Here is a 13360-nt window from a genome sequence, read left to right on the forward strand (position 1 = left end):
CAGTGGAAGCGTGGATTCTTAACCCCTGGACCCCCAGGGAACTCCGCAAAGAAACAATTTTGGTGCAGAATAAGCATGTTCTTCTGAGGATGGATGGCTGTCCTGGGAGCTCTGGAAGCAGGATGAGACATGAGATGTAGGTGCCAGGAGGGAAGGGGTGATCCATCCTTCAGACCAAGCTGAGAGGGCAGTGGATGACTTTCCTGTGGCCCAGAAGGCTGCTCCTGTCCCCATCCAGTCAGTTAACACCAAAGCAGGAAGGGAGGTGGTCCACGGCAGGCCAGCAAGGAGATGGCTGGCAGAGCTGGAGGTTGGGGACGGGGCTGGGACAGGGCTTTGGTCACCTGGTCACCTGGGCTGGGACTCGGAGCCCCCGGGGAAGAATCTGACCAGAGGCATCACCTGATCAGCTCTGCTCTTTCTAACCTTCCACTCTCAGCCGTGCCTACGTGCGTCAGGACGGAGAAACTTCCACTGTTTATGCAACTATGACCTGGAGAGGCTGCGCTGTTCATTTGCTACCTCTATTCGGAAAGTTCAGCTGGTAAAGGGGAGCCACGTGTTTGGAACAGGAAGTCGGATTTCCAGGACGTGCCTGCAGTCACAGCTCTATTTCTGGAACAATTCTCGGGCTCCGATTTCTTTAGAAAACTTAAATGAAACCCTGCAAGGCCAGCTTTTCTCTCTCGTTGTCTCTGGTCCTGACTCGCCCTCCCTGCCTTCTCCCCGTCCCTCCTGCCCTTTGCAGAGACCCGGCTGTGGGGAATGTGTAACCTGGACACCTTCCTTCGGGGCTTCGAAAAGAATCCCCTACCCATCGGACACAAGGCTGGACAGCTGCCCAGAGACTCCGCCCAGAGGGGGCTCCCGTCTCCCTAACCTCTGGCCGTGGGCCCAGTGATGCAAACACTGGCCCCTAGATTCTTCCCCAAAGCTGGACAGTCAGGGAACCTGGTCCAATCTTTCTCCTGCTGCTAAGACCCTGTTAGACTCTGAGCAAGCCTTTAACATGCTGGGCCCTGGTTTCCACGTCCATAAAAAGGGATTATTAATCCACAGTCTGCCCCCCTCATAGGGCTCATCAAATGGGAGAATATAGGAAAACAATTATTGATTACTATTTTAATCTTTTAACTTATGCGAAATGTAGATAATATATAAGTAAGCATTTTAAAGTATACTATCTAGTGGCATGTGGTATTTTCACAATGGTGTGCAATTACCGCTTCTATTTAGTTCCATGACATTTGCATCAACCCAGAACTTACCCCTGTACCCGCTGAGCAGTTACTCCCAGCCCTCCCCCTGACCCCACCTCCAGCCCTTCCTGTCTCTGGATTGACAAAGTATGGATACTTCACAAGGATGGGCTCATATCACAGGTGACCTTTTGTGTCTGGCTTTATTTGCTTAGCATAATAATCCACATTGCAGGTGTATCAGTACTTCACTCCTTTTTATGGCTGAATAATATTCCATTGTGTGTGTACATCACAATCTACCCACTCTTCTGTTGATAGACACTTGGGTTGTTTCCACCTTTGGGCTATTTGAATAGCACTGCTACAAACATTAGTATGACAATAGCTGACTGATACAATCAAGTTTGGGTTTTAGTAGATTACATGCATATGGATAATGAATTGGAGAGTGACAAGTTGAGTAGCAGAGAGAGGACTTTATAGTTAGTAGGTCCTTGATATTAACTAATTGCAAGGTAATAAGGAAGGCTTAATGGGGGCTGAGGGAATGGAGCTGGGGAGAAGAGTAGATGTGAGCAATACATGTTCTAGAAGCAGAATGGACAGGGTTTGGGGGCGGGATAGCTGTGGCGGGTGGAGAGAGGGAGCCCCAGGGATGCTACCTTGTACATCTGTTTCGCAGAGGAGGGAGGCCAGTGGAGACCCCAGGAGCAAGAGCAAGGGAGGAAGATGATGGATTTGGTTTGGATTTGTGGAAGGTGAAGGGCTTTGGGACATAGAAAGGAGGATATGCAGAAGACACATGGATATGTGGGTCTGAGGGAGGAGAAAGGGAAAAAATAGAGAGTCATGGCACCAGCAGTGAGGGGCAGTGTGACTGTAGTTTGTAAGAAGAGGACCAAAGATGGCGCCTTAGGAAGCCCAGATATATGAAGATGAAGTGCGAGATGGGGAACGTGCAAAGGTCCAAGAAGGAATCAGAGAGGAAGGAGGCATGCCACAGAAGCTGGCCCTTCAGCTGGGGAGGCCCTTTCCCTGATTTTCCCTTTTTGGTAAGCTCCTATTTTACCCTTAGCACCCAGCTGAGTGTGACCATCTCCTCTTTTTGGAGCTGCACCAGTACGGCTGCACCCTCCACCCCAGTCTGGTCAACACTCTTGGCCAAGGTGAAAATTAACCTTCTGGCATCCCTGGGCATTCCCCGGACTGGGCTGGCTCTTCTGTGATGAATCAGCCCACGGGGCTCACCTCCAAAATGCCTCGGTTTAGGGCAAAGCTGAGTTCCCTGTCCCCATGGCCTTGGTGGCGGATGGAGCACACATAATCCTTAGTCATGACTCATTTCATTCCTAGCATAGTTTATCTCTAGGAGCTTGTCCTCTGTATGTCCCACGGCCTTAGGTGCCTCAAAGGTGTTTGACAGCTATTTTGGGAGACACTGCAAGGGGCTTAGGGGTTCCGAGTGCAGGCTCAGAGCCTGACTGCCTGGTTTACATTCAGGGTCCACTGCTGATGGGCTGTGTGCCCCTGGGCAAGGTGGTCTACCTCTCAGAGTTTTGGCGGGTTTTTTAAACTTTTTATTTTACATCCGAGCACAGTTGATTAACAATGTTGTGTTAGTTTCAGGTGTACAGCAAAGTGATTCAGTTAAGCATATACACGTATCTACTTTTTCAAATTCTTTTCCCATTTAGGTTGTTACATAATGTTGAGCAGAGTTCCCTGTGCTATACAGTAGGTCCTCCTTCATTATTCATGGTTATTCATTTTAAATATAGCAGTGTGCACGTGTCCATCCCAAACTCTCTAACTATCTCTCCCCCCCACCCTTCCCCCTGGCAACAAGTTCTCTGAGAGTGTTTCTGCCTTGTAAATAAGTTCACCTGTATCATTTTTTTTAAGATTCTGCATATAAGGTAAATCATATGATATTTGTCTTTCTTTGTCTGACTTACTTCACTCAGTATGACAATCTCTAGGTCCATCTATGTTGCTGCAAATGGCATTATTTCATTCTTTTTAATGGCTGAGTAATATTCCACTGTATACCTGTACCACATCTTCTTTATCCATTCCTCCGTCAATGAACATTTAGGTTGCTCTCATGTCTTGGCTATTATAAATAGTGCTGCAATGAACACTGGGGTGCATGTGCCCTTTCGGACCATGTTTTTCTCCAGATATATGCCCAGGAGAAGGATTGCAGGATCATATGGTAGCTTTATTTTTAGTTTTTTAAGGAACCTCCATACTGTTCTCCACAGAGGCTGTTTTGGGTTTGTTTTTGCAGGTCTTTTTTCTTCCCTTCCTCTCTTGTGGTTTGATGACCATTTTCAGTGTTGTGTTTGTGTTGCTCTTTCGTTTTTATCTGTAAAATGTGCATGCCAGGAAGAATACTTGCCCCTGGAATTGTGTAGCAGGTAAGTTACATCCTGCAAACACTACAAACAGACTGGAACATGGGAGATATTTAATAAATGTTAGCAGTCATTCTATTTAAACTGAATAAATTCCCAAAAGCTCACTTAGTCAAGCAACACAATTTTCGAGTGCCTACTACATGCCTGCTACTGTGCTAGGAGCAGGGAATTCAGAAGGGAAGAAATTGACACCATTCCTGGCCTCAGGGAACTTCTGTTTGTGACTTTGGGCAAGTAGGAGATTAGATGTCCTTCGGTATAAAGGCTTGAAACACATAGATTTTGTCCAGATCCTCCAACGTACAGAACTGGAAACGGAGACCCCAGAGCCAGTGTGTGGTCCAGCTGCCATGCTGTCTGCAAGAATGGGAATGGCTTGGAGTCACTGGTAAACTCCACCCTCTCTTCCCAGTGTGTCTTTCCTGACGTCCAAATTGCTCTTAGCATCTACCAAAAGTGGTTCTCTGGCCTTTGCTCAGACAGCTACCAAAAGAGAGCCCACTTCCTTCCTGAGACAGCAGCTCATGCCATCGCTGGGGGGTCTACATTGGGAAGAACCATCTTGCACAGAAGGAGCCAGACAAAGGTAATGCTAACAGCCGCCTGGACACACCAAGCTTCTCATCTGCACAACAGCCCTTCGGATAATAGAAGGCATTGATGAAGACGAGGCTGAACAGCCTTGATTCCACTACCCCTGTCTCTGTGGTCCTTCCCTAGGGTCTGGGCTGGCCTGTCTGCATTTTGCTGAGCCTGCAGAACGGAGCGCTCTGCCCAGGTACACTCAGGACTCACAGGGCAGAGCCAGGGGGCCTCTCACCAGCACCTCTCTGATGTCTGTGACGTCAAGGAAAGACGTGGGTGGAGATACTGCTCCTCTACTATCCCAGACACTCCACCGCATTCCCAGCCTCCCTTGCAGCTTTGTTTGGACCACGTGGGTAGTTCTGGCCACTAGACCTTGAGTGGAAGTAGTAGGTGTGGACTCCAAGTTAAGATTTAGTGAGTCTTTTCCATCCCCTTGTCCCCTTGCCATTGGCCTTGAAGGCCAATTGAAGTTGAAGCTGGTACTGTCACAAGATGAAAACAACAGGGGAGCCCAAGCCACCACATGGAGGGCCCATGTAGGGAAATGGCCAAACCCACCAGACTCTGACACAGCAAGAAATACACGTCTGTCGTCTAAGTCACTGGGATTCTCGGGCTTATTTGTTGCTGCAGCACTAGGCTGTTGTATCCTGACTGATGGAGTCGGGTCTGATCTTGAATTCTCTGATCCCTCATGGAGTATGTGGCCACAGGCAAGTAGCTAACAGTCTCTGAGCCTCAGATCTTCCGTGAAGGTGGTAGCACTATCGCATCCAAGGGAACTGAATGAGAAGATGCATGATGAATGCCTGGTACAGAGAAAGAACTCAGAAAGTGTGATGCTGCCATCTTTGCTTTCCATATACTTTTTCATTTAATACTCATTCTACAGATTAAGAAACTAAGTCCAAGAAATCAGGTTTACCTCATAGATTAGAAAGCTAACGAGTCACAGAGAAAGGGTGGGAGTTTGAAGCTAGTGAAATTCTGAGGTCTGGAGGTACAGCAGGGGCCTGGGCCCAGGTACGCTGTGTGACAATGCGACACCATGTAAAGCTTTTTAGCCAGTCCTCATTTGCTTGGGGTCTTGACCTTTTCCAACTGCGTCCAGACTTTTCCTCTTGACCCATTTCTCTTGGCTGAGTGACAAAGATCTCAATCTCCTTATCTGGAAGTGGTGGACTTGATAATAACCAAGTCTTTTTAAGTTCTGACCTGGGTGTGTGTGTTTTTTCACGTGGTTTTCAAACCCTTTCTGCGTTGAAAATCCGGCTGAAGGCGATTCCATTGCACCCTCTGGTGGCCACTGTCTCTCCATGTTCTGGTCAGGCTCTTTCAGTTTGGAGCAAAGCAGACAGTCCCCCGTCCTCACACTCCTGTGGGGAGCTCAGCACCTTGCGGTTGAAGTCCTAGTTCTACCCCTCCCGCCCTGACAAGTTACTTCATCTCCTGGAATCTCGGTTTCCTTGTTAAATTCTCCTCTAGAAGGAACAGTGCCTCTTGGCAGGATTGCTGCAGGATTAAATGAGATTAACGTAGGCAAAGCACTTAGCGTGTGAAAGGGAACTCTGATCATTATTAATAATCTCCCACTTTTCCTGGTGTTACTGTTGTCTCCCCTATAAGACTGTGACCTTCTGATGGTGCAGAACCTGTCCTGCCGAGCCCCCAGTGGCTCTCGGTACATATTTATCAAATGAAGTGTACGTGTATCGGGACATATTTATCAAATGAAGTGTATGTGTACATAACGTATGTTAGTTTCTCATACACTCCCATGAGACAGGCAAATCAGGAATCATCGTTCCTACTTTACAGAAAAGGTCCATGTCTTTGACTCCCAGGACCTGTGTGTGCCTGTGATCCAGCCAAGCCTCCTTCTTGGGGGACTTACAAAGGAAAGGAATCTTCCAGTGATCCACAAATCTACACCAACTCTAACTCCCTGTTTTGGATAAAGTTTCAGGAAAGCCAGTCCAAGTGTTTTAAAACATGGAGGGGAAGGAGTTCTCAGAACTGGTCGGTCCCCATAGGAAGCTGAGCCTGGACATACACGGATCTGAAGGTGCCCTCAGGGCACTCAACTTACCACAGTAATAGGTTATACGTAAGCACCCCTTCCCCAGGGCTGGAGAAAGGATGCTCTGAATTGATAGCAATCAGGACCCTTTGCTGAGGCCTTCCGCAAGCCAGGAAGTGTGCTGGGCATGGGGCGTCCAGGGGATCCCTGGCCCTGAAAAGAGGGTGGTAGCTCGTTGCCCTGTCTTGTGAGACGTGCCTGGAGGGTCCTGTGGGCACGACTGCCACCCCAGCCTATGGCCACTCACATCCAGCTCTCAGCAGCAGTGTCCAGGGTGAGGACCATGTCTCCGCTGGCCACACTGATGTTTCTGGACATCACACACGCCCATTCCCCAAACCCTCCTTTGCAGCGTGTGCCATCTGGGTGCAACACGTGCCTTTCCCTATCACTGGTACCCACCGCCTTGCTGCCTACTTTCCCTCATTCGCGGCAGACTGCAAATTGGGGCTGTGAGTTTCTACTAACTTGTGCCCTTGGCCTGCAGGCTTCCAGCCAGATCCACGGCCTCCAAGGTCCATAGCCTGACAAGGCCCAGGTCTCTGATTCCAAATGGCTGGGGCCTTAGGGCCTCAAGCCCACCTTACTGTCCTGAGCTCTGGGGTCATGGCAGGATTGCTTCAGGAGCCAGTCAAAATCAAACGCTAATTGTACTTCAGGTCAAGCTGAATTGGAGAGTGCGGCCTAGAAGTGGAGCAGAATATTCAATTCCCTTTTGCTTATCTCATCCAGTTGAACTGACGTTTCTATCGCTGATTGCAGCAGCCAGGACAGCCTGAGCAATGAGCCACGTGGAGATCTGGAGATGGAGGAGAGATGGGAGGAGGGATGTGCTTCCCAGAGCCCAGCTGGGATCTGGTTTTGCTGAGCTGCCTTCTCACTAGGTATCATCTTAAAAGGGCACTAATCCCATTATGGGGCCTCATCGAAACCTAACCATCCCCCAAAGGCCTCATTTCTAAATACCATCACACTGGGGGTGAAGGCTTCAACATACGGATTTTGGGGACACAATTCAGCCCGTAGCAGTGGGACTGGAGTTGAGTGTAACCAGTCTCTGAATCCTTCCACGTGACCACAGATAAAAGGTGTGGCGAGGTGCCTAGCCTCTCTGAGAAGCAGGTTACCTGGAATTTGCTGATTCCATGAGGATCTGATGCTTCAGCTGAAGATGACCAAAGAGCTGTGACTCTGACATGTGGAAGGGGCATCGTCTTGCTCTTCAGGGCTCCAGAGTTTGGACAGACCCAGTGGTGGGCTTTGGGGGCGGGGGCGGGGGGGAGGGGAATAATGCATCACCATCATCGTCCCACAGATGGATACTGATGAAGTAGGACTGGTTAGTACCCGAGCCCCGGAGCTGTTTGGTGGGCGCTGACTCAGTGAACGAAGCAGAAGTGAAGGAGAAGCTGGCCCTTCCCCAGCGGGTACAGAGGGACCCACGAATCAGTGGTGGTGTTTCTTCTCAGGCCCTTAGAAGCACAGCATCCTGGACCTCACATGACCTCCTTGCTTAGGAAGGGACAGACCTTTGGTGACATGACTTTAGTGAATCCTGGTGTAAATAAACCACCTTCCAAAGGCATTTGGAGGACGGGGCGCCAGAGGGCCTGGGGACGCCTCCACTTGGTGGGTGACACTCAGGCGGATGGGACAGGCACGCTCCGAGAGAACTACTCACTCACGCACAGGGGCCAAGTGACATCTGAGGCAGATCCCTAAACACAGCTGGACATGAAAAAGGATGATGAAAAAGAAAGGAAAAGAAAAAATGAGGGGGCGTATATGGAAAAACACTGAGGATCGCTGAATCTAACACCTGGGATCATATACTCTCTCCTTTCAATCTTTGTGTACATGTAAAGACCCTTATGGTAGAAAGTTAAAAGAAATTAGAAATTTTTTTGGTTGGTTTTTTATCTATTTTTTAAAATTTTACAAACTTATTATTTTTTTAATTTTGAAATAATTTTTATACAAGTTTTAAAGGTTACTTTCCATTTACAGTTATTACAAAATATTGTCTATATTTCCCGTGTTGTACAATACACCCTTGAGTCTATCTTTTTTTTTTTTTTTTTTGCGGAACGCAGGCCTCTCACTGTTGTGGCCTCTCCCGTTGTGGAGCACAGGCTCCGGACGCGCAGGCTCAGCGGCCATGGCTCACGGGCCCTCACGGGCCCAGCCGCTCCGCGGCATGTGGGATCCTCCCGGACCGGGGCACGAACCCGTGTCCCCTGCATCGGCAGGCGGACTCTCAACCACTGCGCCACCAGGGAAGCCCGATCTTACACCCAGTAGTTTGTACCTCCCTCCTCCCACCTCGTGCCCTCCAGATTGCTGCCCCCCATCCCAGCCCGTAACCACTGGTTTGTTCTCTGTATCTGTGAGTCTGTTTCTTTTTTGTTATTACTAGTTTTTGTATATTTTAGATTCCACATGTAAGTGATATCATGCAGTATTTGTTTTTCTGTCTGACTTACCTCACTTAGAGTCATGCCCTCCAAATCCATCCATGCTGTAGTAAATGACAAAATCTTGTTTTTGTTTTTGTTTTTATCCCATTAGCTCTTTGTTGAACAATCAAGTGCGTGTTTGGAGCAGCCTGAGGGGTGTTGTTGGGTGGATTTCCCCAGGGTTCCCACAACCAGATCCTGGGGGACCTGCGTTTGTGGGAAGGGTCGGGTTGTGCAGAGCAGGCTGGCTTTGGCTTGTCTCTGGCGGGTGCCTGAAGGGTCGTGAAGAAGTGCCTTTAGATCCTCGGGGCTCCCTGCGGAGGGCCCTGGCTGATTCCTTTCCCTGCTGGGGGCTCCATGGAGTGAAGAGTTCCTGCCTGGCCGAGCTCATCCAGTGGGGCTGGGGTCCATGTGTCGGCACCTCGTGGTCACTTGTCCACATTGCAGCTCTAATGTGATATCAACTAGAAATACATTTGGGGTAAGATGGGTCTCTGATGGAGTGGAGGGTCAGGAAGCCCGTGAACCATTGATGAGAGAAGGTCCCAGTATGGTATAACTCATTTAACCCTCAACGCCTGTTTATAGGGGAGGTACTTCATCACCCCAACTTTATCCATAAGGAAATATGCACAGAGAGGTTAAATAACTCGCTCACACTCACACAGCTAATATGTAGGAGCCCAGGCAGCCTGACTCCTGGGCGCCTGTGTTCATCTCTGCACCGTCCTGCCTCTGGGGGCTGCCTTCAGAAAGTCACCACAGACAAACTTCTCAAGTGACTTGGGCGGTGTCACCGCAGAGAGCAGGGAGCCCCAGATCTGGAGAGGGAAGGCTTGGCTTGCACCTTACCTCTGCCCTCAGCTGCCTGCACCCATTCACCAGCTCTGCAGTGCTGCTGAGAGAGTTCAAGATGGTGCCTAGGGAGGCGCTGTGCAAACTGTAAAGTGCCACGCAAATCGGGAAGTAGTATTATTTACATCAACTTTACAGAGTCCTGGTAGTGGATTGTTGGACCTATTTTAAGAATTGGGCAGTTTGTGCCAACTCTGGATCAGACTTGCATCCATTCATGGACGAGCCTTCTTGGGGAAGGATGGACACTAACTCTGCCCACATTGGGCTATTTCATTCAGCAAACGCTTGGAGCAGTGGGCTTGTGTCTCCTCCAGCCTCCTACGATGCATCTATTCTTGGTTTCACACTCCCTCTGCTGGCCCGTAGAGTGGTCCCCATTGGACAGATGAGGCAGCTGAAGTTCAGAGAGGTTGGGCGACTTTGCCACAGTCACACAGCAGGGAGAAGGCACAGGTGCATCTGAGGAGAGGCTGTCTCTCCACGTCCTGAACATCTGGGCACTTGGTTCAGGGCAGACGCTAACACAGGAGGCGTCTTTTTAGGACTGAAAACATCTCCTGAGTGGAAACCTCAAGAGACGGCACCGAGGTACAGCCCTCACAGAAAAACGACAGACACAGCCAAACAATAAAATAGCTCTTTTTTATTCACTTTGATTCGGATCATTGGAAATGTTCAACAATAAATTAAAACTAAAAAACAGAGCAGAGGCTGAGGAAGGCAGACTCTTGCCAACTTCATTCGAAAAGCATCCAGATGAACAAACATTTAGCTGCAAAACATGGGAGTGAGGCAGTGGGGGGCAAAGAAAGCAGATTTTAAAACACCACCAACCAACCCAACAAGATTGCGAAGAGGAAACAGTGCTCAGGGAACTGTGGCTTTGACATGAATTCAGTTAAGTGCTAACGTGATGGTGCACCCATGTCCATCGCACCGGGGCCCAGTGAGGGCTCCCAGGTTAAAGCTGATGTCTGGACCAGAACGTTGGGCAGGGGGGCGACAATGGCAGTTCAGAAGCTGAGCGACGGGGTCAAGTTCAACACGAGAACGGACCTCTGATGGTCTGGGAGGGAAACAGGAGGCCAGAGGCTGGCTGCTTGTAGGAAATGCAGTGCTTTGGGTAAGGACAGGCTATGTGATGCTGCTTTGCCTGGCCCGCTGTGCCTCCTACACCCTCTTCTTTTGTTTTGCAGAGGTGTCGTGGACTGCCCCCCAGGAGGGCTCAAAACTTGTTAGCCCAGACCCCAGGAGAGGATGACCAGCCAGTGGCCTGAGGCCACGTCTGCTGCAAACCAGATTCCATGATGGACACAGTGATATCCCCGAACTCTTTGGAGGAGCGAGGACAGTTGCCGGTCCCTGATGGCACGTGGCTGGAGTCCAGCCATCTCTGGCTTCCCTGGAGAAAGCATTTCCGACCACAACCACGAGACGGAGAGTGCGCTCTTTTCAGTTTTCCACTTTTCCTTTGGGTTCAGGCTGCCTTGAAGAGAACAGTTAAAGCGAACATCACAGTTCTAAATATTCTCTGCGATTCTATTCCACCTTTGATCCAGAGGCCCAGATTGCGTCGAGGTAGGATTGGCCTCTCGCTGGCCCTTCTGGCCAGGGCAGAGCCTGGGATGCCATCAAGTCCCCGAACCCACCCCCACTCCCCGCGACAAAAGTCCCCTCCCCCCTTCTAACCTGGCTTCTCTCTTTTAGGTCCTATTTCCTTGGATCTGGCTTCTCCCACTAAGCCCAGCCCACGTGGTTTGCTGGACGATGCCTGATGAAGCCAGGGTTTCAAAAGGCATCAATTCAAGAACTTTTTTCTCTTCCCCAGATTACTACAAACCCACCCTCCTTTCTTCCCCTACAGGTGGGTGAGGAGGGGCTCCAGAGGTCGTGTGGCTGCAGGCATTGCTTTGCTCCAGCTGAGAAAGCAGCCTCTTCACTCCTGGGGGAGTCAGATGTCTGGGATGTCGGTGACATCTTTCTCCCTCATCAGTTCAGCCTTTCGGCTTCAGGCTCAGCAGTGACTGTTGCAAGCTTTGTGCCCGGGGCTGGCCTCCAAGGAGCTCTCTGTCCGCGGAGTGGACAGGGCCCTGGGCTGGGATCCCGGAGCCCCGGGGAGCCCAACTGCGTAAACTGTTCATGCAAGAGCCTCCTCGTGTGGGTGCTTCTCGTCCTCCAGCCGATGGCCAAATCCCCGTGGGAAACACTCTTGTCCAGTTCTCAGCCACCTTTACCCCGTTATGGGCCCCGCTGGTTTAAGGCAATGGTGCGTTAATCCCGGCCACAATGGCTGGCTGGATTCGGTTAGGTGGCGGTTGTTAAGCCACAAGATGATGTCTGCCCCAGCTCTGGGAAAGCATGATGCTGTCTCCTCCACTGGAAGGACGGTGTGAGAAGGCCGAGGTTACAGCTTGCCTCGGGTCACCGTGGGCAGCCTGAGAACGAAGCCCGGTGGTGAGAGGCTTGTAGTCCGAAACCGACACCGACTACAGTTCTTTGAGGGGCTGGACGAGCCTGGCTGGGAAAGCCCACCTCTAGATATTATAACGTGGAGCCAAGAACACCCTATTTTGGCTCAAAATCTGTTTCACAATTGGTTCACTTTTGCAATCACTTGCCTTCTCTGGCGTTGCTTTTCTCATCTGTAAAATGGGATCCAAGGGCTGAAAGACATCTCACAGTGAACAGCCTACTGGGAAGGAGAGGTGGAGTGGGGACCAGGCGGCCGACCCAGGTGGCGTGCAGCTCAGCTGAGGACACCTGTCTGCTCTGGGGACCTGACTCAGCACATCCAGGAAAGCTGGGTGCTCTCTCTGGCCCCATCATCCTGAACAGACTCGGCTTTCAGGAGAAGGAGAGAGCGAGCTCAGGGGTCAGCCCACACCACTCCCTGCGCCAGTGTCCATTTCTGAAAGGTTTGTCCCTGGGATTAATCAGCCAACCAGCACGTTTGCTGAATTCTTCACGTCAAGTACTCCCATGAGCTCTAGCCTCTGAGGATTTATGCTCGGAATAATGACCTCACAGCAATTTACAAGCCTTTTATCAGTCAAGAGGGTCTTCAATTTTGCAGAATTTTAAAGCTGGAACAGGTTTTTGTTTGTTAGCTTTTAAAAAAACACTTTCTGGATCCTGAATCTTTGAGAATCAAATAAAAACTGGAGACTCTCTCCAGGAAAATACTCATATACAGGGACTCAGGGGAAAAACAAACGTAGTGTGTGACTTCTAGGGATGCTTGTGAATGCCCGTTGCTATCTGTGGTCCGTGACCTTCATAATTCCTCCCTCCCCATTTGCAGAGGGAGAAAGTGAGGCTGGGGAGGGCAGGACTTATCCAGAGGGCTGCAGGGAGCAGCAGAGGCAGCCCCCTGGCTTCCCAGACCAGGACACAGTCACAAGTCCTCAAAGTATCAGTGGCCTTTTAGAAAACGCTCTTGACAGAAAAAAGGACTGTTTTTTTTTGTTTGTTTGTTTGTTTGTTTTGTTTTGATTAAATGTCAGCAACTGGAGCCAAAGCTCCCTGTCCTTTTACGCCTGTGACTCCACTCCCCACCCGGCCCCAAGACAGTGCCGCTGCGTTTGGGATTCCTAGCCTGAGGCTCAATCTAAGCCCGTAATGAGAGAGAAGAAAGGTAGGACTGGGAGAGAAGGAGGTAAGAGCATTCTACAAACCTACCGACCTGACACCCCAGGATCTGCCCACCAGCAAGCCCTCAAGCCCTAGACACCACGGTACCCCAAGTCTGAGGATTCC

Source organism: Hyperoodon ampullatus, assembly GCF_949752795.1.
Source record: "Hyperoodon ampullatus genome assembly, chromosome: 17".
NCBI classification, from domain to species: domain Eukaryota; kingdom Metazoa; phylum Chordata; class Mammalia; order Artiodactyla; family Ziphiidae; genus Hyperoodon; species Hyperoodon ampullatus.